Below are 21,500 nucleotides of genomic sequence, written 5' to 3' on the forward strand. Positions count from 1 at the left end.
CAAGCAATTATTATGGTCAAGAAAGTTCTGTTTGAAAAGAAACAGACATTTACTGTCATTGCTATGCAAATGAGCTTATATTAATGCACACTCGTTCTATCTTTAAACCAATAAAAGAAAACCCAATAATATGGGGCATACAAAAATTGAGATAAAACTCAGTTTTGCTCCTCTCCACGGAAATCTTTAGTAAAAGGCGAAAGATTTGTTTGTTCTGAAGAGAAAACAGAGCATGACCAAGATTCCACCTGTCGCCTGAGTGCCGTGCCAGCAGTCCTCATTCAGCTCAAAGTGAGCACCCATTTTGAAAGAAAGAAAGCACATTTCTCACCAGGCTTCCCCTTGCTATAAGCATGGTTTGAACTCTTTTCCATGTGCTACCAGATCTTTCAAGCAATTAGTATGGTCATGAAAGTTCTGTTGAAAAGAAACAGACATTTACTGTCATTGCTATGCAAATGAGCTTATATTAATGCACACTCGTTCTATCTTTAAACCAATAAAAGAAACCCCAATAATATGGGGCATACAACAATTGAGATAAAACTCAGTTTTGCTCCTCTCCACGGAAATCTTTAGTAAAAGGCAAAAGATTTGTTCGTTCTGAAGAGAAACCAGAGCATGACCAAGATTCCACCTGTCGCCTGAGTGCCGTGCCAGCAGTCCTCATTCAGCTCAAAGTGAGCGCCCAATTTGAAAGAAAGCACATTTCTCACCAGGCTTCCCCTTGCTATAAGCATGGTTTGTACTATTTTCCATGTGCTCCCAGATCTTTCAAGCAATTAGCATGGACAAGAAAGTTCTATTTGAAATGAAACAGACATTTACTGTCATTGCTATGCAAATGAGCTTACATTAAAGCACACTCATTCTGTTTTTAAACTGATAAAAATAAACCCCAATAAGATGGGGCATGCAACAATTGAGATAAAACTCAGTTTTGCTCCTCTCCACCGAAATCTTTAGTAAAAGGCGAAAGATTTGTTCGTTCTGAAGAGAAACCAGAGCATGACAAAGATTCCACCTGTCGCCTGAGTGCCGTGTCAGCAGTCCTCATTTAGCTCAAAGTGAGCACCCAATTTGAAAGAAAGCACATTTCTCACCATGCTTCCCCTTGCTGTAAGCATGGTTTGTACTCTTTTTCCATGTGCTCCCAGATTTTTCAAGCAATTAGCATGGACAAGAAAGTTCTGTTTGAAAAGAAACAGACATTTACTGTCATTGCTATGCAAATGAGCTTACATTAAAGCACACTCATTCTGTCTTTCAACTGATAAAAGAAACCCCAATAAGATGGGGCATGCAAAAATTGAGATAAAACTCAGTTTTGCTCCTCTCCACGGAAATATTTAATAAAAGGCGAAAGATTTGTTCGTTCTGAAGAGAAACCAGAGCATGACCAAGATTCCACCTGTCGCCTGAGTGCCGTGCCAGCAGACCTCATTCAGCTCATAGTGAGCACCCATTTTGAAAGAAAGACAGCAGATTTCTCACCAGGTTTCCCCTTGCTATAAGCATGGTTTGTACTCTTTTCCATGTGCTCCCAGATATTTCAAGCAATTAGTATGAACAAGAAAGTTCTGTTTGAAAAGAAACAGACATTTACCATTATTGCTATGCAAATGAGCTTACATTAAAGCACACTCGTTCTATCTTTAAACCGATAAAAGAAACCCCAATAAGATGGGGCATGCAAAAATTGAGATAAAACTCAGTTTTGCTCCTCTCCACGGAAATCTTTAGTAAAAGGCGAAAGATTAGTTCGTTCTGAAGAGAAACCAGAACATGACCAAGATTCCACCTGTCGCCTGAGTGCCATGTCAGCAGTCCTCATTCAGCTCAAAGTGAGCACCCATTTTGAAAGAAAGAAAGAAAGCAGATTTCTCACCAGGCTTCCCCTTGCTATAAGCATGGTTTGTACTCTTTTCCATGTGCTCCCAGATACTTCAAGCAATTAGCATGGACAAGAAAGTTCTGTTTGAAAAGAAACAGACATTTACTGTCATTGCTATGCAAATGAGCTTATATTAAAGCACACTCATTCTATCTTTAAACCAATAAAAGAAAACCCAATAATATGGGGAATGCAACAATTGAGAAAAAACTCAGTTTTGCTCCTCTCCACGGAAATCTTTAGTAAAAGGCGAAAGATTTATTCGTTCTGAAGAGAAACCAGAGCATGACCAAGATTCCACCTGTCGCCTGAGTGCCGTGCCAGCAGTCCTCATTCAGCTCCAAGTGTGCGCCCAATTTGAAAGAAAGCAGATTTCTCACCATGCTTCCCCTTGCTATAAGCATGGTTTGTACTGTTTTCCATGTGCTCCCAGATCTTTCAACCAATTATTATGGTCAAGAAAGTTCTGTTTGAAAAGAAACAGACATTTACTTTCATTGTTATGCAAATAAACTTATATTAAAGCTATCAAGAAAGCACACTCGTTTTGTCTTTAAACTGATAAAAGAAACGCCAATAATATGGGGCATGCAAAAATTGAGATAAAACTCAGTTTTGCTCCTCTCCACGGAAATCTTTAGTAAAAGGCGAAAGATTTGTTCTTTCCGAAAAGAAACCAGAGCATGACCAAGATTCCACCTGTCGCCAGAGTGCCGTGCCAGCAGTCCTCATTCAGCTCAAAGTGTGCGCCCAATTTGAAAGAAAGCAGATTTCTCACCAGGCTTCCCCTTGCTATAAGCATGGTTTATACTGTTTTCCATGTGCTCCCAGATCTTTCAAGCAATTATTATGGTCAAGAAAGTTCTGTTTGAAAAGAAACAGACATTTACTGTCATTGCTATGCAAATGAGCTTATATTAATGCACACTCGTTCTATCTTTTAACCAATAAAAGAAAACCCAATAATATGGGGCATACAAAAATTGAGATAAAACTCAGTTTTGCTCCTCTCCACGGAAATCTTTAGTAAAAGGCGAAAGATTTTTTTGTTCTGAAGAGAAACCAGAGCATGACCAAGATTCCACCTGTTGCCTGAGTGCCGTGCCAGCAGTCCTCATTCAGCTCAAAGTGAGCACCCATTTTGAAAGAAAGAAAGCACATTTCTCACCAGGCTTCCCCTTGCTATAAGCATGGTTTGAACTCTTTTCCATGTGCTACCAGATCTTTCAAGCAATTAGTGTGGTCATGAAAGTTCTGTTTGAAAAGAAACAGACATTTACTGTCATTGCTATGCAAATGAGCTTACATTAAAGCACACTCATTCTGTCTTTCAACTGATAAAAAAAACCTCCTCTCCACGGAAATATTTAATAAAAGGCGAAAGATTTGTTCGTTCTGAAGAGAAACCAGAGCATGACCAAGATTCCACCTGTCGCCTGAGTGCCGTGCCAGCAGACCTCATTCAGCTCATAGTGAGCACCCATTTTGAAAGAAAGACAGCAGATTTCTCACCAGGTTTCCCCTTGCTATAAGCATGGTTTGTACTCTTTTCCATGTGCTCCCAGATATTTCAAGCAATTAGTATGGTCATGAAAGTTCTGTTTGAAAAGAAACAGACATTTACTGTCATTGCTATGCAAATGAGCTTATATTAATGCACACTCGTTCTATCTTTAAACCAATAAAAGAAACCCCAATAATATGGGGCATACAACAATTGAGATAAAACTCAGTTTTGCTCCTCTCCACGCAAATCTTTAGTAAAAGGCAAAAGATTTGTTCGTTCTGAAGAGAAACCAGAGCATGACCAAGATTCCACCTGTCGCCTGAGTGCCGTGCCAGCAGTCCTCATTCAGCTCAAAGTGAGCGCCCAATTTGAAAGAAAGCACATTTCTCACCAGGCTTCCCCTTGCTATAAGCATGGTTTGTACTATTTTCCATGTGCTCCCAGATCTTTCAAGCAATTAGCATGGACAAGAAAGTTCTATTTGAAATGAAACAGACATTTACTGTCATTGCTATGCAAATGAGCTTACATTAAAGCACACTCATTCTGTTTTTAAACTGATAAAAATAAACCCCAATAAGATGGGGCATGCAACAATTGAGATAAAACTCAGTTTTGCTCCTCTCCACCGAAATCTTTAGTAAAAGGCGAAAGATTTGTTCGTTCTGAAGAGAAACCAGAGCATGACAAAGATTCCACCTGTCGCCTGAGTGCCGTGTCAGCAGTCCTCATTTAGCTCAAAGTGAGCACCCAATTTGAAAGAAAGCACATTTCTCACCATGCTTCCCCTTGCTGTAAGCATGGTTTGTACTCTTTTTCCATGTGCTCCCAGATTTTTCAAGCAATTAGCATGGACAAGAAAGTTCTGTTTGAAAAGAAACAGACATTTACTGTCATTGCTATGCAAATGAGCTTACATTAAAGCACACTCATTCTGTCTTTCAACTGATAAAAGAAACCCCAATAAGATGGGGCATGCAAAAATTGAGATAAAACTCAGTTTTGCTCCTCTCCACGGAAATATTTAATAAAAGGCGAAAGATTTGTTCGTTCTGAAGAGAAACCAGAGCATGACCAAGATTCCACCTGTCGCCAGTGTTGCCAACTCTGAAATGAAAAACAAGCAACCGATGACTGAAAAATAAGCCCAAAACAAGCCCAAACCAATCCTAAAAAGCCCAAAAAAAGCCCAACTCAAGTTTTATTTTTCTATATAAAAACAAACATTATTGTTTGTCTTATTAAAATACATATAATTTTTTATATAATCTGCCTTTAAGGTCTTTACAATGATATTTATCAGCACAAAACTGGCTTTTAAAGAATACTGGAATTTTTATAAATACTATAGTTAGAGTTGTGAATTTAAGATACTATACTTTCATGTTTCCTCTAAAGAAAAATCTCAAGTGAAAATTGCCAACTGTATATACTGTATCTGTGGTCATTTGTATTCACTGTGAAATATTTATTCGATGGAAAGATAAAACAAATAATCTTACAACATTCAACTTTGTACTTCTATTAAATAAATAGAGGCCAAATCAAGGTAACAAAACAAAAGATTATTAAGACAATTCAAAATAATAAATGCATATATAAATATTAAATAGTAACTCAATTCAATAAATAACAAAGGAATTACTGAGAGGTAAAGTGCATTGCAGATGGCAAACTGTGAGGTAAAGTGCATGGCACACTGTGTGAAGTAAAGTGCATTGCAGATGGCATACTATGTGAGGTAAAGTGCATGGCACACTATGTGAAGTATAGTGCATTGCAGATAGCACAATGGGGGTCATTCCGAGTTGTTCGCTCGTTGCCGATTTTCGCAATGGAGCAATTAAGGCAAAAATGCGTATGCGCATGGTACGCAGTGCGCATGCGCTAAGTAATTTAGCACAAAACTTAGTAGATTTACTCACGCCCGAACGAAGAATTTTCATCGTTGAAGTGATTGGAGTGTGATTGACAGGAAGTGGGTGTTTCTGGGCGGAAATTTACAGTTTTCTGGGAGTGTGCGGAAAAACGCAGGCGTGCCAGGATAAAACGCAGGAGTGTCTGGAGAAACGGGGGAGTGGCTGGCCGAACGCAGGGCGTGTTTGTGACGTCAAACCAGGAATGAAACGGGCTGAGCTGATCACAGTGTAGGAGTAAGTCTCGAGCTACTCAGAAACTGCTAAGAATTATTAATTCGCAATTCTGCTAATCTTTCGTTCGCAATTCTGCTAAGCTAAGATACACTTCCAGAGGGCGGCGGCCTAGCGTGTGCAATGCTGCTAAAATCTGCTAGCGAGCGAACAACTCTGAATGACCCCCACTGTGTGAGGTAAAGTGCATGGCACACTGTGTGAAGTAAAGTGCATTGCAGATGGCATACTGTGAGGTAAAGTACATAGCGCACTGAATTACAAAGGTTTTATGTAAAATGGATATAAGCAAATTCATCTGAGCTGTCTCCATCGTCTATAGAAGCTTCCATGCTATACATTCCTGAGTTGAAGTGCTGAAGCATATTGGTAGTTGGTTTAAAATGCTTGCAACAAATACCCAAGCGTCTTAAACCATATCTGACATAATACCACATAAAGTGGTCCTAAATTGCTTCACTGTTGTGTGTCTGGTCAGTGTCTTTGTTGTTGTCATCGTTAAAAACAAATTAGCCCTACTGAATACACACAACCGGCAGTCGGCAGCAATAGACATAATGAATGACTCCCCATCATTTCTTTAAGACGGTATTAATCCACAACGTCTCACCTACAGTATGTCTGTGTGAGGATCTGTGTTATATGGATGAAAGACTAATTATCTCTGAAAGTTGGTGTCAGTGATACCTAAAAACAAAAGAAGCCCAAAAACAAGCAGCAAAAAAAATTACAAGCCCAAAAACAAGCAACAAGCAACCACCCAAAAAAATAAGCAACCAGAAGAAAAAACAAGCCCAATTCCGCTTGTTATAAGCTGAATTGGCAACTATGCCTGTCGCCTGAGTGCCGTGCCAGCAGACCTCATTCAGCTCATAGTGAGCACCCATTTTGAAAGAAAGACAGCAGATTTCTCACCAGGTTTCCCCTTGCTATAAGCATGGTTTGTACTCTTTTCCATGTGCTCCCAGATATTTCAAGCAATTAGTATGAACAAGAAAGTTCTGTTTGAAAAGAAACAGACATTTACCATTATTGCTATGCAAATGAGCTTACATTAAAGCACACTCGTTCTATCTTTAAACCGATAAAAGAAACCCCAATAAGATGGGGCATGCAAAAATTGAGATAAAACTCAGTTTTGCTCCTCTCCACGGAAATCTTTAGTAAAAGGCGAAAGATTAGTTCGTTCTGAAGAGAAACTAGAGCATGACCAAGATTCCACCTGTCGCCTGAGTGCCATGTCAGCAGTCCTCATTCAGCTCAAAGTGAGCACCCATTTTGAAAGAAAGAAAGAAAGCAGATTTCTCACCAGGCTTCCCCTTGCTATAAGCATGGTTTGTACTCTTTTCCATGTGCTCCCAGATACTTCAAGCAATTAGCATGGACAAGAAAGTTCTGTTTGAAAAGAAACAGACATTTACTGTCATTGCTATGCAAATGAGCTTATATTAAAGCACACTCATTCTATCTTTAAACCAATAAAAGAAAACCCAATAATATGGGGAATGCAACAATTGAGAAAAAACTCAGTTTTGCTCCTCTCCACGGAAATCTTTAGTAAAAGGCGAAAGATTTATTCGTTCTGAAGAGAAACCAGAGCATGACCAAGATTCCACCTGTCGCCTGAGTGCCGTGCCAGCAGTCCTCATTCAGCTCCAAGTGTGCGCCCAATTTGAAAGAAAGCAGATTTCTCACCATGCTTCCCCTTGCTATAAGCATGGTTTGTACTGTTTTCCATGTGCTCCCAGATCTTTCAACCAATTATTATGGTCAAGAAAGTTCTGTTTGAAAAGAAACAGACATTTACTTTCATTGTTATGCAAATAAACTTATATTAAAGCTATCAAGAAAGCACACTCGTTTTGTCTTTAAACTGATAAAAGAAACGCCAATAATATGGGACATGCAAAAATTGAGATAAAACTCAGTTTTGCTCCTCTCCACGGAAATCTTTAGTAAAAGGCGAAAGATTTGTTCTTTCCGAAGAGAAACCAGAGCATGACCAAGATTCCACCTGTCGCCTGAGTGCCGTGCCAGCAGTCCTCATTCAGCTCAAAGTGTGCGCCCAATTTGAAAGAAAGCAGATTTCTCACCAGGCTTCCCCTTGCTATAAGCATGGTTTATACTGTTTTCCATGTGCTCCCAGATCTTTCAAGCAATTATTATGGTCAAGAAAGTTCTGTTTGAAAAGAAACAGACATTTACTGTCATTGCTATGCAAATGAGCTTATATTAATGCACACTCGTTCTATCTTTTAACCAATAAAAGAAAACCCAATAATATGGGGCATACAAAAATTGAGATAAAACTCAGTTTTGCTCCTCTCCACGGAAATCTTTAGTAAAAGGCGAAAGATTTTTTTGTTCTGAAGAGAAACCAGAGCATGACCAAGATTCCACCTGTTGCCTGAGTGCCGTGCCAGCAGTCCTCATTCAGCTCAAAGTGAGCACCCATTTTGAAAGAAAGAAAGCACATTTCTCACCAGGCTTCCCCTTGCTATAAGCATGGTTTGAACTCTTTTCCATGTGCTACCAGATCTTTCAAGCAATTAGTGTGGTCATGAAAGTTCTGTTTGAAAAGAAACAGACATTTACTGTCATTGCTATGCAAATGAGCTTATATTAATGCACACTCGTTCTATCTTTAAACCAATAAAAGAAAACCCAATAATATGGGGCATACAAAAATTGAGATAAAACTCAGTTTTGCTCCTCTCCACGGAAATCTTTAGTAAAAGGCGAAAGATTTGTTTGTTCTGAAGAGAAAACAGAGCATGACCAAGATTCCACCTGTCGCCTGAGTGCCGTGCCAGCAGTCCTCATTCAGCTCAAAGTGAGCACCCATTTTGAAAGAAAGAAAGCACATTTCTCACCAGGCTTCCCCTTGCTATAAGCATGGTTTGAACTCTTTTCCATGTGCTACCAGATCTTTCAAGCAATTAGTATGGTCATGAAAGTTCTGTTGAAAAGAAACAGACATTTACTGTCATTGCTATGCAAATGAGCTTATATTAATGCACACTCGTTCTATCTTTAAACCAATAAAAGAAACCCCAATAATATGGGGCATACAACAATTGAGATAAAACTCAGTTTTGCTCCTCTCCACGGAAATCTTTAGTAAAAGGCAAAAGATTTGTTCGTTCTGAAGAGAAACCAGAGCATGACCAAGATTCCACCTGTCGCCTGAGTGCCGTGCCAGCAGTCCTCATTCAGCTCAAAGTGAGCGCCCAATTTGAAAGAAAGCACATTTCTCACCAGGCTTCCCCTTGCTATAAGCATGGTTTGTACTATTTTCCATGTGCTCCCAGATCTTTCAAGCAATTAGCATGGACAAGAAAGTTCTATTTGAAATGAAACAGACATTTACTGTCATTGCTATGCAAATGAGCTTACATTAAAGCACACTCATTCTGTTTTTAAACTGATAAAAATAAACCCCAATAAGATGGGGCATGCAACAATTGAGATAAAACTCAGTTTTGCTCCTCTCCACCGAAATCTTTAGTAAAAGGCGAAAGATTTGTTCGTTCTGAAGAGAAACCAGAGCATGACAAAGATTCCACCTGTCGCCTGAGTGCCGTGTCAGCAGTCCTCATTTAGCTCAAAGTGAGCACCCAATTTGAAAGAAAGCACATTTCTCACCATGCTTCCCCTTGCTGTAAGCATGGTTTGTACTATTTTCCATGTGCTCCCAGATTTTTCAAGCAATTAGCATGGACAAGAAAGTTCTGTTTGAAAAGAAACAGACATTTACTGTCATTGCTATGCAAATGAGCTTACATTAAAGCACACTCATTCTGTCTTTCAACTGATAAAAGAAACCCCAATAAGATGGGGCATGCAAAAATTGAGATAAAACTCAGTTTTGCTCCTCTCCACGGAAATATTTAATAAAAGGCGAAAGATTTGTTCGTTCTGAAGAGAAACCAGAGCATGACCAAGATTCCACCTGTCGCCTGAGTGCCGTGCCAGCAGACCTCATTCAGCTCATAGTGAGCACCCATTTTGAAAGAAAGACAGCAGATTTCTCACCAGGTTTCCCCTTGCTATAAGCATGGTTTGTACTCTTTTCCATGTGCTCCCAGATATTTCAAGCAATTAGTATGAACAAGAAAGTTCTGTTTGAAAAGAAACAGACATTTACCATTATTGCTATGCAAATGAGCTTACATTAAAGCACACTCGTTCTATCTTTAAACCGATAAAAGAAACCCCAATAAGATGGGGCATGCAAAAATTGAGATAAAACTCAGTTTTGCTCCTCTCCACGGAAATCTTTAGTAAAAGGCGAAAGATTAGTTCGTTCTGAAGAGAAACCAGAACATGACCAAGATTCCACCTGTCGCCTGAGTGCCATGTCAGCAGTCCTCATTCAGCTCAAAGTGAGCACCCATTTTGAAAGAAAGAAAGAAAGCAGATTTCTCACCAGGCTTCCCCTTGCTATAAGCATGGTTTGTACTCTTTTCCATGTGCTCCCAGATACTTCAAGCAATTAGCATGGACAAGAAAGTTCTGTTTGAAAAGAAACAGACATTTACTGTCATTGCTATGCAAATGAGCTTATATTAAAGCACACTCATTCTATCTTTAAACCAATAAAAGAAAACCCAATAATATGGGGAATGCAACAATTGAGAAAAAACTCAGTTTTGCTCCTCTCCACGGAAATCTTTAGTAAAAGGCGAAAGATTTATTCGTTCTGAAGAGAAACCAGAGCATGACCAAGATTCCACCTGTCGCCTGAGTGCCGTGCCAGCAGTCCTCATTCAGCTCCAAGTGTGCGCCCAATTTGAAAGAAAGCAGATTTCTCACCATGCTTCCCCTTGCTATAAGCATGGTTTGTACTGTTTTCCATGTGCTCCCAGATCTTTCAACCAATTATTATGGTCAAGAAAGTTCTGTTTGAAAAGAAACAGACATTTACTTTCATTGTTATGCAAATAAACTTATATTAAAGCTATCAAGAAAGCACACTCGTTTTGTCTTTAAACTGATAAAAGAAACGCCAATAATATGGGGCATGCAAAAATTGAGATAAAACTCAGTTTTGCTCCTCTCCACGGAAATCTTTAGTAAAAGGCGAAAGATTTGTTCTTTCCGAAAAGAAACCAGAGCATGACCAAGATTCCACCTGTCGCCAGAGTGCCGTGCCAGCAGTCCTCATTCAGCTCAAAGTGTGCGCCCAATTTGAAAGAAAGCAGATTTCTCACCAGGCTTCCCCTTGCTATAAGCATGGTTTATACTGTTTTCCATGTGCTCCCAGATCTTTCAAGCAATTATTATGGTCAAGAAAGTTCTGTTTGAAAAGAAACAGACATTTACTGTCATTGCTATGCAAATGAGCTTATATTAATGCACACTCGTTCTATCTTTTAACCAATAAAAGAAAACCCAATAATATGGGGCATACAAAAATTGAGATAAAACTCAGTTTTGCTCCTCTCCACGGAAATCTTTAGTAAAAGGCGAAAGATTTTTTTGTTCTGAAGAGAAACCAGAGCATGACCAAGATTCCACCTGTTGCCTGAGTGCCGTGCCAGCAGTCCTCATTCAGCTCAAAGTGAGCACCCATTTTGAAAGAAAGAAAGCACATTTCTCACCAGGCTTCCCCTTGCTATAAGCATGGTTTGAACTCTTTTCCATGTGCTACCAGATCTTTCAAGCAATTAGTGTGGTCATGAAAGTTCTGTTTGAAAAGAAACAGACATTTACTGTCATTGCTATGCAAATGAGCTTACATTAAAGAACACTCATTCTGTCTTTCAACTGATAAAAAAAACCTCCTCTCCACGGAAATATTTAATAAAAGGCGAAAGATTTGTTCGTTCTGAAGAGAAACCAGAGCATGACCAAGATTCCACCTGTCGCCTGAGTGCCGTGCCAGCAGACCTCATTCAGCTCATAGTGAGCACCCATTTTGAAAGAAAGACAGCAGATTTCTCACCAGGTTTCCCCTTGCTATAAGCATGGTTTGTACTCTTTTCCATGTGCTCCCAGATATTTCAAGCAATTAGTATGGTCATGAAAGTTCTGTTTGAAAAGAAACAGACATTTACTGTCATTGCTATGCAAATGAGCTTATATTAATGCACACTCGTTCTATCTTTAAACCAATAAAAGAAACCCCAATAATATGGGGCATACAACAATTGAGATAAAACTCAGTTTTGCTCCTCTCCACGGAAATCTTTAGTAAAAGGCAAAAGATTTGTTCGTTCTGAAGAGAAACCAGAGCATGACCAAGATTCCACCTGTCGCCTGAGTGCCGTGCCAGCAGTCCTCATTCAGCTCAAAGTGAGCGCCCAATTTGAAAGAAAGCACATTTCTCACCAGGCTTCCCCTTGCTATAAGCATGGTTTGTACTATTTTCCATGTGCTCCCAGATCTTTCAAGCAATTAGCATGGACAAGAAAGTTCTATTTGAAATGAAACAGACATTTACTGTCATTGCTATGCAAATGAGCTTACATTAAAGCACACTCATTCTGTTTTTAAACTGATAAAAATAAACCCCAATAAGATGGGGCATGCAACAATTGAGATAAAACTCAGTTTTGCTCCTCTCCACCGAAATCTTTAGTAAAAGGCGAAAGATTTGTTCGTTCTGAAGAGAAACCAGAGCATGACAAAGATTCCACCTGTCGCCTGAGTGCCGTGTCAGCAGTCCTCATTTAGCTCAAAGTGAGCACCCAATTTGAAAGAAAGCACATTTCTCACCATGCTTCCCCTTGCTGTAAGCATGGTTTGTACTCTTTTTCCATGTGCTCCCAGATTTTTCAAGCAATTAGCATGGACAAGAAAGTTCTGTTTGAAAAGAAACAGACATTTACTGTCATTGCTATGCAAATGAGCTTACATTAAAGCACACTCATTCTGTCTTTCAACTGATAAAAGAAACCCCAATAAGATGGGGCATGCAAAAATTGAGATAAAACTCAGTTTTGCTCCTCTCCACGGAAATATTTAATAAAAGGCGAAAGATTTGTTCGTTCTGAAGAGAAACCAGAGCATGACCAAGATTCCACCTGTCGCCTGAGTGCCGTGCCAGCAGACCTCATTCAGCTCATAGTGAGCACCCATTTTGAAAGAAAGACAGCAGATTTCTCACCAGGTTTCCCCTTGCTATAAGCATGGTTTGTACTCTTTTCCATGTGCTCCCAGATATTTCAAGCAATTAGTATGAACAAGAAAGTTCTGTTTGAAAAGAAACAGACATTTACCATTATTGCTATGCAAATGAGCTTACATTAAAGCACACTCGTTCTATCTTTAAACCGATAAAAGAAACCCCAATAAGATGGGGCATGCAAAAATTGAGATAAAACTCAGTTTTGCTCCTCTCCACGGAAATCTTTAGTAAAAGGCGAAAGATTAGTTCGTTCTGAAGAGAAACTAGAGCATGACCAAGATTCCACCTGTCGCCTGAGTGCCATGTCAGCAGTCCTCATTCAGCTCAAAGTGAGCACCCATTTTGAAAGAAAGAAAGAAAGCAGATTTCTCACCAGGCTTCCCCTTGCTATAAGCATGGTTTGTACTATTTTCCATGTGCTCCCAGATCTTTCAAGCAATTAGCATGGACAAGAAAGTTCTGTTTGAAAAGAAACAGACATTTACTGTCATTGCTATGCAAATGAGCTTATATTAAAGCACACTCATTCTATCTTTAAACCAATAAAAGAAAACCCAATAATATGGGGAATGCAACAATTGAGAAAAAACTCAGTTTTGCTCCTCTCCACGGAAATCTTTAGTAAAAGGCGAAAGATTTATTCGTTCTGAAGAGAAACCAGAGCATGACCAAGATTCCACCTGTCGCCTGAGTGCCGTGCCAGCAGTCCTCATTCAGCTCCAAGTGTGCGCCCAATTTGAAAGAAAGCAGATTTCTCACCATGCTTCCCCTTGCTATAAGCATGGTTTGTACTGTTTTCCATGTGCTCCCAGATCTTTCAACCAATTATTATGGTCAAGAAAGTTCTGTTTGAAAAGAAACAGACATTTACTTTCATTGTTATGCAAATAAACTTATATTAAAGCTATCAAGAAAGCACACTCGTTTTGTCTTTAAACTGATAAAAGAAACGCCAATAATATGGGGCATGCAAAAATTGAGATAAAACTCAGTTTTGCTCCTCTCCACGGAAATCTTTAGTAAAAGGCGAAAGATTTGTTCTTTCCGAAAAGAAACCAGAGCATGACCAAGATTCCACCTGTCGCCTGAGTGCCGTGCCAGCAGTCCTCATTCAGCTCAAAGTGTGCGCCCAATTTGAAAGAAAGCAGATTTCTCACCAGGCTTCCCCTTGCTATAAGCATGGTTTATACTGTTTTCCATGTGCTCCCAGATCTTTCAAGCAATTATTATGGTCAAGAAAGTTCTGTTTGAAAAGAAACAGACATTTACTGTCATTGCTATGCAAATGAGCTTATATTAATGCACACTCGTTCTATCTTTTAACCAATAAAAGAAAACCCAATAATATGGGGCATACAAAAATTGAGATAAAACTCAGTTTTGCTCCTCTCCACGGAAATCTTTAGTAAAAGGCGAAAGATTTTTTTGTTCTGAAGAGAAACCAGAGCATGACCAAGATTCCACCTGTTGCCTGAGTGCCGTGCCAGCAGTCCTCATTCAGCTCAAAGTGAGCACCCATTTTGAAAGAAAGAAAGCACATTTCTCACCAGGCTTCCCCTTGCTATAAGCATGGTTTGAACTCTTTTCCATGTGCTACCAGATCTTTCAAGCAATTAGTGTGGTCATGAAAGTTCTGTTTGAAAAGAAACAGACATTTACTGTCATTGCTATGCAAATGAGCTTATATTAATGCACACTCGTTCTATCTTTAAACCAATAAAAGAAAACCCAATAATATGGGGCATACAAAAATTGAGATAAAACTCAGTTTTGCTCCTCTCCACGGAAATCTTTAGTAAAAGGCGAAAGATTTGTTTGTTCTGAAGAGAAAACAGAGCATGACCAAGATTCCACCTGTCGCCTGAGTGCCGTGCCAGCAGTCCTCATTCAGCTCAAAGTGAGCACCCATTTTGAAAGAAAGAAAGCACATTTCTCACCAGGCTTCCCCTTGCTATAAGCATGGTTTGAACTCTTTTCCATGTGCTACCAGATCTTTCAAGCAATTAGTATGGTCATGAAAGTTCTGTTTGAAAAGAAACAGACATTTACTGTCATTGCTATGCAAATGAGCTTATATTAATGCACACTCGTTCTATCTTTAAACCAATAAAAGAAACCCCAATAATATGGGGCATACAACAATTGAGATAAAACTCAGTTTTGCTCCTCTCCACGGAAATCTTTAGTAAAAAGCAAAAGATTTGTTCGTTCTGAAGAGAAACCAGAGCATGACCAAGATTCCACCTGTCGCCTGAGTGCCGTGCCAGCAGTCCTCATTCAGCTCAAAGTGAGCGCCCAATTTGAAAGAAAGCACATTTCTCACCAGGCTTCCCCTTGCTATAAGCATGGTTTGTACTATTTTCCATATGCTCCCAGATCTTTCAAGCAATTAGCATGGACAAGAAAGTTCTATTTGAAATGAAACAGACATTTACTGTCATTGCTATGCAAATGAGCTTACATTAAAGCACACTCATTCTGTTTTTAAACTGATAAAAATAAACCCCAATAAGATGGGGCATGCAACAATTGAGATAAAACTCAGTTTTGCTCCTCTCCACGGAAATCTTTAGTAAAAGGCGAAAGATTTGTTCGTTCTGAAGAGAAACCAGAGCATGACAAAGATTCCACCTGTCGCCTGAGTGCCGTGTCAGCAGTCCTCATTTAGCTCAAAGTGAGCACCCAATTTGAAAGAAAGCACATTTCTCACCATGCTTCCCCTTGCTGTAAGCATGGTTTGTACTCTTTTTCCATGTGCTCCCAGATTTTTCAAGCAATTAGCATGGACAAGAAAGTTCTGTTTGAAAAGAAACAGACATTTACTGTCATTGCTATGCAAATGAGCTTACATTAAAGCACACTCATTCTGTCTTTCAACTGATAAAAAAAACCTCCTCTCCACGGAAATATTTAATAAAAGGCGAAAGATTTGTTCGTTCTGAAGAGAAACCAGAGCATGACCAAGATTCCACCTGTCGCCTGAGTGCCGTGCCAGCAGACCTCATTCAGCTCATAGTGAGCACCCATTTTGAAAGAAAGACAGCAGATTTCTCACCAGGTTTCCCCTTGCTATAAGCATGGTTTGTACTCTTTTCCATGTGCTCCCAGATATTTCAAGCAATTAGTATGAACAAGAAAGTTCTGTTTGAAAAGAAACAGACATTTACTATTATTGCTATGCAAATGAGCTTACATTAAAGCACACTCGTTCTATCTTTAAACCGATAAAAGAAACCCCAATAAGATGGGGCATGCAAAAATTGAGATAAAACTCAGTTTTGCTCCTCTCCACGGAAATCTTTAGTAAAAGGCGAAAGATTAGTTCGTTCTGAAGAGAAACCAGAGCATGACCAAGATTCCACCTGTCGCCTGAGTGCCATGTCAGCAGTCCTCATTCAGCTCAAAGTGAGCACCCATTTTGAAAGAAAGAAAGAAAGCAGATTTCTCACCAGGCTTCCCCTTGCTATAAGCATGGTTTGTACTCTTTTCCATGTGCTCCCAGATACTTCAAGCAATTAGCATGGACAAGAAAGTTCTGTTTGAAAAGAAACAGACATTTACTGTCATTGCTATGCAAATGAGCTTATATTAAAGCACACTCATTCTATCTTTAAACCAATAAAAGAAAACCCTATAATATGGGGAATGCAAAAATTGAGAAAAAACTCAGTTTTGCTCTTCTCCACGGAAATCTTTAGTAAAAGGCGAAATATTTGTTCGTTCTGTAGAGAAATCATAGTATGACCAAAATTCCACCTGTCGCCTGAGTGCATGCCAGATGTCCTCATTCAGCTCAAAGTGAGCACCCAATTTGAAAGAAAGAAAGCAGATTTCTCACCAGGCTTCCCCTTGCTATAAGCATGGTTTGTACTCTTTTCCATGTGCTCCCAGATATTTCAAGCAATTAGCATGGACAAGAAAGTTCTGTTTGAAAAGAAACAGACATTTACTGTCATTGCTATGCAAATGAGCTTACATTAAAGCACACTCATTCTGTCTTTAAACTGATAAAAGAAACCCCAATAAGATGGGGCACGCAACAATTGAGATAAAACTCAGTTTTGCTCCTCTCCACGGAAATCTTTAGTAAAAGGCGAAAGATTTATTCGTTCTGAAGAGAAACCAGAGCATGACCAAGATTCCACCTGTCGCCTGAGTGCCGTGCCAGCAGTCCTCATTCAGCTCCAAGTGTGCGCCCAATTTGAAAGAATGCAGATTTCTCACCATGCTTCCCCTTGCTATAAGCATGGTTTGTACTGTTTTCCATGTGCTCCCAGATCTTTCAAGCAATTATTATGGTCAAGAAAGTTCTGTTTGAAAAGAAACAGACATTTACTGTCATTGCTATGCAAATGAGCTTATATTAATGCACACTCGTTCTATCTTTAAACCAATAAAAGAAAACCCAATAATATGGGGCATGCAAAAATTGAGATAAAACTCAGTTTTGCTCCTCTCCACGGAAATCTTTAATAAAAGGCGAAAGATTTGTTCATTCTGAAGAGAAACCAGAGCATGACAAAGATTCCACCTGTCGCCTGAGTGCCGTGCCAGCAGTCCTCATTCAGCTCAAAATGAGCGCCCAATTTGAAAGAAAGCACATTTCTCACCATGCTTCCCCTTGCTATAAGCATGGTTTGTACTCTTTTCCATGTGCTCCCAGATATTTCAAGCAATTAGCATGGACAAGAAAGTTCTGTTTGAAAAGAAACAGACATTTACTGTCATTGCTATGCAAATGAGCTTACATTAAAGCACACTCATTCTATCTTTAAACTGATAAAAGAAACCCCAATAAGATGGGGCATGCAACAATTGATATAAAACTCAGTTTTGCTCTTCTCCACGGAAATCTTTAGTAAAAGGCGAAAGATTTGTTCGTTCTGAAGAGAAACCAGAGCATGACCAAGATTCCACCTGTCGCCTGAGTGCCGTGCCAGCAGTCCTCATTCAGCTCAAAGTGTGCGCCCAATTTGAAAGAAAGCAGATTTCTTACCATGCTTCCCCTTGCTATAAGCATGGTTTGTACTGTTTTCCATGTGCTCCCAGATCTTTCAAGCAATTATTATGGTCAAGAAAGTTCTGTTTGAAAAGAAACAGACATTTACTGTCATTGCTATGCAAATGAGTTTATATTAATGCACACTTGTTCTATCTTTAAACCAATAAAAGAAAACCCAATAATATGGGGCATGCAAAAATTGAGATAAGACTCAGTTTTGCTCCTCTCCACAGAAATCTTTAATAAAAGGCGAAAGATTTGTTCATTCTGTAGAAAAACCATAGCATGACAAAGATTCCACCTGTCGCCTGAGTGCATGCCAGAAGTCCTCATTCAGCTCAAAGTGAGCACCCAATTTGAAAGAAAGAAAGCAGATTTCTCACCAGGCTTCCCCTTGCTATAAGCATGGTTTGTACTCTTTTCCATGTGCTCCCAGATATTTCAAGCAATTAGCATGGACAAGAAAGTTCTGTTTGAAAAGAAACAGACATTTACTATTATTGCTATGCAAATGAGCTTACATTAAAGCACACTCGTTCTATCTTTAAACCGATAAAAGAAACCCCAATAATATGGGGCATACAAAAATTGAGATAAAACTCAGTTTTGCTCCTCTCCACGGAAATCTTTAGTAAAAAGCGAAAGATTTGTTTGTTCTGAAGAGAAACCAGAGCATGACCAAGATTCCACCTGTCGCCTGAGTGCCGTGCCAGCAGTCCTCATTCAGCTCAAAGTGAGCACCCAATTTGAAAGAAAGCACATTTCTCACCATGCTTCCCCTTGCTATAAGCATGGTTTGTACTCTTTTCCATGTGCTCCCAGATCTTTCAAGCAATTAGCATGGACAAGAAAGTTCTATTTGAAATGAAACAGACATTTACTGTCATTGCTATGCAAATGAGCTTACATTAAAGCACACTCATTCTGTTTTTAAACTGATAAAAGAAAACCCAATAAGATGGGGCATGCAACAATTGAGATAAAACTCAGTTTTGCTCCTCTCCACGGAAATCTTTAATAAAAGGCGAAAGATTTGTTCATTCTGAAGAGAAACCAGAGCATGACAAAGATTCCACCTGTCGCCTGAGAGACGTGTCAGCAGTCCTCATTTAACTCAAAGTGAGCACCCAATTTGAAAGAAAGCACATTTCTCACCATGCTTCCCCTTGCTGTAAGCATGGTTTGTACTCTTTTTCCATGTGCTCCCAGATTTTTCAAGCAATTAGCATGGACAAGAAAGTTCTGTTTGAAAAGAAACAGACATTTACTGTCATTGCTATGCAAATGAGCTTACATTAAAGCACACTCATTCTGTCTTTAAACTGATAAAAGAAACCCCAATAAGATGGGGCATGCAACAATTGAGATAAAACTCAGTTTTGCTCCTCTCCACGGAAATATTTAATAAAAGGCGAAAGATTTGTTCGTTCTGAAGAGAAACCAGAGCATGACCAAGATTCCACCTGTCGCCTGAGTGCCGTGCCAGCAGACCTCATTCAGCTCATAGTAAGCACCCATTTTGAAAGAAAGACAGCAGATTTCTCACCAGGCTTCCCCTTGCTATAAGCATGGTTTGTACTCTTTTCCATGTGCTCCCAGATATTTCAAGCAATTAGTAAGAACAAGAAAGTTCTGTTTGAAAAGAAACAGACATTTACTATTATTGCTATGCAAATGAGCTTACATTAAAGCACACTCGTTCTATCTTTAAACCGATAAAAGAAACCCCAATAAGATGGGGCATGCAAAAATTGAGATAAAACTCAGTTTTGCTCCTCTCCACGGAAATCTTTAGTAAAAGGCGAAAGATTAGTTCGTTCTGAAGAGAAACCAGAGCATGACCAAGATTCCACCTGTCGCCTGAGTGCCATGCCAGCAGTCCTCATTCAGCTCCAAGTTTGCGCCCAATTTGAAAGAAAGCAGATTTCTCACCATGCTTCCCCTTGCTATAAGCATGGTTTGTACTGTTTTCCATGTGCTCCCAGATCTTTCAAGCAATTATTATGGTCAAGAAAGTTCTGTTTGAAAAGAAACAGACATTTACTGTTATTGCTATGCAAATGAACTTACATTAAAGCACACTCGTTCTATCTTTAAACCGATAAAAGAAACCCCAATAAGATGGGGCATGCAACAATTGATATAAAACTCAGTTTTGCTCCTCTCCACGGAAATCTTTAGTAAAAGGCGAAAGATTTGTTCGTTCTGAAGAGAAACCAGAGCATGACCAAGATTCCACCTGTCGCCTGAGTGCCGTGCCAGCAGTCCTCATTCAGCTCAAAGTGTGCGCCCAATTTGAAAGAAAGCACATTTCTCACCATGCTTCCCCTTGCTTTAAGCATGGTTTGTACTGTTTTCCATGTGCTCCCAGATCTTTCAAGCAATTATTATGGTCAAGAAAGTTCTGTTTGAAAAGAAACAGACATTTACTGTCATTGCTATGCAAATGAGCTTATATTAAAGCACACTCGTTCTATCTTTAAACCAATAAAAGAAAACCCAATAATATGGGGAATGCAAAAATTGAGATAAAACTCAGTTTTGCTCCTCTCCACGGAAATCTTTAATAAAAGGCGAAAGATTTGTTCGTTCTGTAGAGAAATCATAGTATGACCAAAATTCCACCTGTCGCCTGAGTGCATGCCAGAAGTCCGCATTCAGCTCAAAGTGAGCACCCAATTTGAAAGAAAGAAAGCAGATTTCTCACCAGGCTTCCCCTTGCTATAAGCATGGTTTGTACTCTTTTCCATGTGCTCCCAGATATTTCAAGCAATTAGCATGGACAAGAAAGTTCTGTTTGAAAAGAAACAGACATTTACTGTCATTGCTGTGCAAATGAGCTTACATTAAAGCACACTCATTCTGTCTTTAAACTGATAAAAGAAACCCCAATAAGATGGGGCATGCAACAATTGAGATAAAACTCAGTTTTGCTCCTCTCCACGGAAATCTTTAGTAAAAGGCGAAAGATTTATTCGTTCTGAAGAGAAACCAGAGCATGACCAAGATTCCACCTGTCGCCTGAGTGCCGTGCCAGTAGTCCTCATTCAGCTCCAAGTGTGCGCCCAATTTGAAAGAAAGCAGATTTCTCACCATGCTTCCCCTTGCTATAAGCATGGTTTGTACTGTTTTCCATGTGCTCCCAGATCTTTCAAGCAATTATTATGGTCAAGAAAGTTCTGTTTGAAAAGAAACAGACATTTACTGTCATTGCTATGCAAATGAGCTTATATTAATGCACACTCGTTCTATCTTTAAACCAATAAAAGAAAACCAAATAATATGGGGCATGCAAAAATTGAGATAAAACTCAGTTTTGCTCCTCTCCACGGAAATCTTTAGTAAAAGGCGAAAGATTTGTTCATTCTGAAGAGAAACCAGAGCATGACCAAGATTCCACCTGTCGCCTGAGTGCCGTGCCAGCAGTCCTCATTCAGCTCAAAGTGAGCGCCCAATTTGAAAGAAAGCACATTTCTCACCATGCTTCCCCTTGCTATAAGCATGGTTTGTACTCTTTTCCATGTGCTCCCAGATTTTTCAAGCAATTTGCATGGACAAGAAAGTTCTGTTTGAAAAGAAACAGACATTTACTGTCATTGTTATGCAAATAAACTTACATCAAAGCTACCAAGAAAGCACACTCGTTCTGTCTTTTAACTGATAAAAGAAACCCCAATAATATGGGGCATGCAAAAATTAAGATAAAACTCAGTTTTGTTCCTCTCCACGGAAATCTTTAGTAAAAGGCAAAAGATTTGCTCGTTCTGAAGAGAAACCAGAGCATGACTAAGATTCCACCTGTCGCCTGAGTGCCA

The 21,500-nt window shown here is 39.4% G+C and overlaps 50 non-coding genes and 1 pseudogene across 50 annotated transcripts; all 51 read right to left on the bottom strand.

Annotated features, from left to right (window-relative positions):
• Positions 1–118: 118 nt before the first annotated feature.
• Positions 119–234, bottom strand: LOC134913374 (U5 spliceosomal RNA). Its single transcript, XR_010177142.1, has one exon. It is a non-coding gene; the product is annotated as a U5 spliceosomal RNA (small nuclear RNA).
• Positions 235–507: 273 nt separating this feature from the next.
• LOC134913301 (U5 spliceosomal RNA) lies at positions 508–623 on the bottom strand. Its single transcript, XR_010177078.1, has one exon. It is a non-coding gene; the product is annotated as a U5 spliceosomal RNA (small nuclear RNA).
• Positions 624–894: 271 nt separating this feature from the next.
• Positions 895–1,010, bottom strand: LOC134913362 (U5 spliceosomal RNA). The gene has a single exon (XR_010177132.1). It is a non-coding gene; the product is annotated as a U5 spliceosomal RNA (small nuclear RNA).
• Positions 1,011–1,281: 271 nt separating this feature from the next.
• Positions 1,282–1,397, bottom strand: LOC134913354 (U5 spliceosomal RNA). Its single transcript, XR_010177125.1, has one exon. It is a non-coding gene; the product is annotated as a U5 spliceosomal RNA (small nuclear RNA).
• Positions 1,398–1,671: 274 nt separating this feature from the next.
• On the bottom strand, positions 1,672–1,787 carry LOC134913328 (U5 spliceosomal RNA). Its single transcript, XR_010177102.1, has one exon. It is a non-coding gene; the product is annotated as a U5 spliceosomal RNA (small nuclear RNA).
• A 278-nt stretch (positions 1,788–2,065) lies between these two features.
• Positions 2,066–2,181, bottom strand: LOC134913343 (U5 spliceosomal RNA). Its single transcript, XR_010177115.1, has one exon. It is a non-coding gene; the product is annotated as a U5 spliceosomal RNA (small nuclear RNA).
• A 282-nt stretch (positions 2,182–2,463) lies between these two features.
• LOC134913397 (U5 spliceosomal RNA) lies at positions 2,464–2,579 on the bottom strand. Its single transcript, XR_010177163.1, has one exon. It is a non-coding gene; the product is annotated as a U5 spliceosomal RNA (small nuclear RNA).
• A 270-nt stretch (positions 2,580–2,849) lies between these two features.
• LOC134913337 (U5 spliceosomal RNA) lies at positions 2,850–2,965 on the bottom strand. The gene has a single exon (XR_010177110.1). It is a non-coding gene; the product is annotated as a U5 spliceosomal RNA (small nuclear RNA).
• Positions 2,966–3,191: 226 nt separating this feature from the next.
• On the bottom strand, positions 3,192–3,309 carry LOC134913550 (U5 spliceosomal RNA). The gene has a single exon (XR_010177285.1). It is a non-coding gene; the product is annotated as a U5 spliceosomal RNA (small nuclear RNA).
• Positions 3,310–3,583: 274 nt separating this feature from the next.
• On the bottom strand, positions 3,584–3,699 carry LOC134913377 (U5 spliceosomal RNA). Its single transcript, XR_010177145.1, has one exon. It is a non-coding gene; the product is annotated as a U5 spliceosomal RNA (small nuclear RNA).
• A 271-nt stretch (positions 3,700–3,970) lies between these two features.
• Positions 3,971–4,086, bottom strand: LOC134913363 (U5 spliceosomal RNA). Its single transcript, XR_010177133.1, has one exon. It is a non-coding gene; the product is annotated as a U5 spliceosomal RNA (small nuclear RNA).
• Positions 4,087–4,357: 271 nt separating this feature from the next.
• LOC134913356 (U5 spliceosomal RNA) lies at positions 4,358–4,473 on the bottom strand. The gene has a single exon (XR_010177126.1). It is a non-coding gene; the product is annotated as a U5 spliceosomal RNA (small nuclear RNA).
• A 2,170-nt stretch (positions 4,474–6,643) lies between these two features.
• On the bottom strand, positions 6,644–6,759 carry LOC134913326 (U5 spliceosomal RNA). The gene has a single exon (XR_010177100.1). It is a non-coding gene; the product is annotated as a U5 spliceosomal RNA (small nuclear RNA).
• Positions 6,760–7,037: 278 nt separating this feature from the next.
• LOC134913345 (U5 spliceosomal RNA) lies at positions 7,038–7,153 on the bottom strand. Its single transcript, XR_010177116.1, has one exon. It is a non-coding gene; the product is annotated as a U5 spliceosomal RNA (small nuclear RNA).
• A 282-nt stretch (positions 7,154–7,435) lies between these two features.
• On the bottom strand, positions 7,436–7,551 carry LOC134913393 (U5 spliceosomal RNA). Its single transcript, XR_010177159.1, has one exon. It is a non-coding gene; the product is annotated as a U5 spliceosomal RNA (small nuclear RNA).
• A 270-nt stretch (positions 7,552–7,821) lies between these two features.
• On the bottom strand, positions 7,822–7,937 carry LOC134913339 (U5 spliceosomal RNA). Its single transcript, XR_010177111.1, has one exon. It is a non-coding gene; the product is annotated as a U5 spliceosomal RNA (small nuclear RNA).
• Positions 7,938–8,211: 274 nt separating this feature from the next.
• On the bottom strand, positions 8,212–8,327 carry LOC134913375 (U5 spliceosomal RNA). The gene has a single exon (XR_010177143.1). It is a non-coding gene; the product is annotated as a U5 spliceosomal RNA (small nuclear RNA).
• Positions 8,328–8,600: 273 nt separating this feature from the next.
• On the bottom strand, positions 8,601–8,716 carry LOC134913302 (U5 spliceosomal RNA). The gene has a single exon (XR_010177079.1). It is a non-coding gene; the product is annotated as a U5 spliceosomal RNA (small nuclear RNA).
• Positions 8,717–8,987: 271 nt separating this feature from the next.
• Positions 8,988–9,103, bottom strand: LOC134913364 (U5 spliceosomal RNA). Its single transcript, XR_010177134.1, has one exon. It is a non-coding gene; the product is annotated as a U5 spliceosomal RNA (small nuclear RNA).
• Positions 9,104–9,373: 270 nt separating this feature from the next.
• Positions 9,374–9,489, bottom strand: LOC134913357 (U5 spliceosomal RNA). Its single transcript, XR_010177127.1, has one exon. It is a non-coding gene; the product is annotated as a U5 spliceosomal RNA (small nuclear RNA).
• A 274-nt stretch (positions 9,490–9,763) lies between these two features.
• LOC134913329 (U5 spliceosomal RNA) lies at positions 9,764–9,879 on the bottom strand. The gene has a single exon (XR_010177103.1). It is a non-coding gene; the product is annotated as a U5 spliceosomal RNA (small nuclear RNA).
• A 278-nt stretch (positions 9,880–10,157) lies between these two features.
• On the bottom strand, positions 10,158–10,273 carry LOC134913346 (U5 spliceosomal RNA). Its single transcript, XR_010177117.1, has one exon. It is a non-coding gene; the product is annotated as a U5 spliceosomal RNA (small nuclear RNA).
• Positions 10,274–10,555: 282 nt separating this feature from the next.
• On the bottom strand, positions 10,556–10,671 carry LOC134913398 (U5 spliceosomal RNA). Its single transcript, XR_010177164.1, has one exon. It is a non-coding gene; the product is annotated as a U5 spliceosomal RNA (small nuclear RNA).
• Positions 10,672–10,941: 270 nt separating this feature from the next.
• On the bottom strand, positions 10,942–11,057 carry LOC134913340 (U5 spliceosomal RNA). Its single transcript, XR_010177112.1, has one exon. It is a non-coding gene; the product is annotated as a U5 spliceosomal RNA (small nuclear RNA).
• A 218-nt stretch (positions 11,058–11,275) lies between these two features.
• Positions 11,276–11,401, bottom strand: LOC134913545 (U5 spliceosomal RNA; annotated as a pseudogene).
• Positions 11,402–11,675: 274 nt separating this feature from the next.
• LOC134913303 (U5 spliceosomal RNA) lies at positions 11,676–11,791 on the bottom strand. The gene has a single exon (XR_010177080.1). It is a non-coding gene; the product is annotated as a U5 spliceosomal RNA (small nuclear RNA).
• Positions 11,792–12,062: 271 nt separating this feature from the next.
• LOC134913365 (U5 spliceosomal RNA) lies at positions 12,063–12,178 on the bottom strand. The gene has a single exon (XR_010177135.1). It is a non-coding gene; the product is annotated as a U5 spliceosomal RNA (small nuclear RNA).
• A 271-nt stretch (positions 12,179–12,449) lies between these two features.
• Positions 12,450–12,565, bottom strand: LOC134913358 (U5 spliceosomal RNA). Its single transcript, XR_010177128.1, has one exon. It is a non-coding gene; the product is annotated as a U5 spliceosomal RNA (small nuclear RNA).
• Positions 12,566–12,839: 274 nt separating this feature from the next.
• Positions 12,840–12,955, bottom strand: LOC134913327 (U5 spliceosomal RNA). Its single transcript, XR_010177101.1, has one exon. It is a non-coding gene; the product is annotated as a U5 spliceosomal RNA (small nuclear RNA).
• Positions 12,956–13,233: 278 nt separating this feature from the next.
• On the bottom strand, positions 13,234–13,349 carry LOC134913347 (U5 spliceosomal RNA). Its single transcript, XR_010177118.1, has one exon. It is a non-coding gene; the product is annotated as a U5 spliceosomal RNA (small nuclear RNA).
• Positions 13,350–13,631: 282 nt separating this feature from the next.
• Positions 13,632–13,747, bottom strand: LOC134913399 (U5 spliceosomal RNA). Its single transcript, XR_010177165.1, has one exon. It is a non-coding gene; the product is annotated as a U5 spliceosomal RNA (small nuclear RNA).
• A 270-nt stretch (positions 13,748–14,017) lies between these two features.
• LOC134913341 (U5 spliceosomal RNA) lies at positions 14,018–14,133 on the bottom strand. The gene has a single exon (XR_010177113.1). It is a non-coding gene; the product is annotated as a U5 spliceosomal RNA (small nuclear RNA).
• Positions 14,134–14,407: 274 nt separating this feature from the next.
• On the bottom strand, positions 14,408–14,523 carry LOC134913376 (U5 spliceosomal RNA). The gene has a single exon (XR_010177144.1). It is a non-coding gene; the product is annotated as a U5 spliceosomal RNA (small nuclear RNA).
• Positions 14,524–14,797: 274 nt separating this feature from the next.
• Positions 14,798–14,913, bottom strand: LOC134913348 (U5 spliceosomal RNA). Its single transcript, XR_010177119.1, has one exon. It is a non-coding gene; the product is annotated as a U5 spliceosomal RNA (small nuclear RNA).
• A 271-nt stretch (positions 14,914–15,184) lies between these two features.
• On the bottom strand, positions 15,185–15,300 carry LOC134913304 (U5 spliceosomal RNA). The gene has a single exon (XR_010177081.1). It is a non-coding gene; the product is annotated as a U5 spliceosomal RNA (small nuclear RNA).
• A 223-nt stretch (positions 15,301–15,523) lies between these two features.
• On the bottom strand, positions 15,524–15,641 carry LOC134913551 (U5 spliceosomal RNA). Its single transcript, XR_010177286.1, has one exon. It is a non-coding gene; the product is annotated as a U5 spliceosomal RNA (small nuclear RNA).
• A 274-nt stretch (positions 15,642–15,915) lies between these two features.
• Positions 15,916–16,031, bottom strand: LOC134913305 (U5 spliceosomal RNA). The gene has a single exon (XR_010177082.1). It is a non-coding gene; the product is annotated as a U5 spliceosomal RNA (small nuclear RNA).
• A 278-nt stretch (positions 16,032–16,309) lies between these two features.
• Positions 16,310–16,425, bottom strand: LOC134913490 (U5 spliceosomal RNA). Its single transcript, XR_010177244.1, has one exon. It is a non-coding gene; the product is annotated as a U5 spliceosomal RNA (small nuclear RNA).
• A 273-nt stretch (positions 16,426–16,698) lies between these two features.
• Positions 16,699–16,814, bottom strand: LOC134913318 (U5 spliceosomal RNA). The gene has a single exon (XR_010177094.1). It is a non-coding gene; the product is annotated as a U5 spliceosomal RNA (small nuclear RNA).
• A 270-nt stretch (positions 16,815–17,084) lies between these two features.
• Positions 17,085–17,200, bottom strand: LOC134913388 (U5 spliceosomal RNA). The gene has a single exon (XR_010177155.1). It is a non-coding gene; the product is annotated as a U5 spliceosomal RNA (small nuclear RNA).
• A 270-nt stretch (positions 17,201–17,470) lies between these two features.
• Positions 17,471–17,586, bottom strand: LOC134913349 (U5 spliceosomal RNA). Its single transcript, XR_010177120.1, has one exon. It is a non-coding gene; the product is annotated as a U5 spliceosomal RNA (small nuclear RNA).
• Positions 17,587–17,856: 270 nt separating this feature from the next.
• On the bottom strand, positions 17,857–17,972 carry LOC134913485 (U5 spliceosomal RNA). The gene has a single exon (XR_010177240.1). It is a non-coding gene; the product is annotated as a U5 spliceosomal RNA (small nuclear RNA).
• A 273-nt stretch (positions 17,973–18,245) lies between these two features.
• Positions 18,246–18,361, bottom strand: LOC134913333 (U5 spliceosomal RNA). The gene has a single exon (XR_010177106.1). It is a non-coding gene; the product is annotated as a U5 spliceosomal RNA (small nuclear RNA).
• A 270-nt stretch (positions 18,362–18,631) lies between these two features.
• On the bottom strand, positions 18,632–18,747 carry LOC134913410 (U5 spliceosomal RNA). The gene has a single exon (XR_010177175.1). It is a non-coding gene; the product is annotated as a U5 spliceosomal RNA (small nuclear RNA).
• Positions 18,748–19,018: 271 nt separating this feature from the next.
• Positions 19,019–19,134, bottom strand: LOC134913403 (U5 spliceosomal RNA). The gene has a single exon (XR_010177168.1). It is a non-coding gene; the product is annotated as a U5 spliceosomal RNA (small nuclear RNA).
• Positions 19,135–19,408: 274 nt separating this feature from the next.
• On the bottom strand, positions 19,409–19,524 carry LOC134913306 (U5 spliceosomal RNA). Its single transcript, XR_010177083.1, has one exon. It is a non-coding gene; the product is annotated as a U5 spliceosomal RNA (small nuclear RNA).
• Positions 19,525–19,794: 270 nt separating this feature from the next.
• Positions 19,795–19,910, bottom strand: LOC134913294 (U5 spliceosomal RNA). The gene has a single exon (XR_010177072.1). It is a non-coding gene; the product is annotated as a U5 spliceosomal RNA (small nuclear RNA).
• A 270-nt stretch (positions 19,911–20,180) lies between these two features.
• LOC134913453 (U5 spliceosomal RNA) lies at positions 20,181–20,296 on the bottom strand. The gene has a single exon (XR_010177211.1). It is a non-coding gene; the product is annotated as a U5 spliceosomal RNA (small nuclear RNA).
• A 273-nt stretch (positions 20,297–20,569) lies between these two features.
• Positions 20,570–20,685, bottom strand: LOC134913307 (U5 spliceosomal RNA). Its single transcript, XR_010177084.1, has one exon. It is a non-coding gene; the product is annotated as a U5 spliceosomal RNA (small nuclear RNA).
• A 270-nt stretch (positions 20,686–20,955) lies between these two features.
• Positions 20,956–21,071, bottom strand: LOC134913359 (U5 spliceosomal RNA). The gene has a single exon (XR_010177129.1). It is a non-coding gene; the product is annotated as a U5 spliceosomal RNA (small nuclear RNA).
• A 282-nt stretch (positions 21,072–21,353) lies between these two features.
• On the bottom strand, positions 21,354–21,469 carry LOC134913281 (U5 spliceosomal RNA). The gene has a single exon (XR_010177061.1). It is a non-coding gene; the product is annotated as a U5 spliceosomal RNA (small nuclear RNA).
• Between the last annotated feature and the right edge of the window lie 31 nt (positions 21,470–21,500).

Source organism: Pseudophryne corroboree, chromosome 4 (assembly GCF_028390025.1).
Source record: "Pseudophryne corroboree isolate aPseCor3 chromosome 4, aPseCor3.hap2, whole genome shotgun sequence".
Lineage (NCBI taxonomy): Eukaryota > Metazoa > Chordata > Amphibia > Anura > Myobatrachidae > Pseudophryne > Pseudophryne corroboree.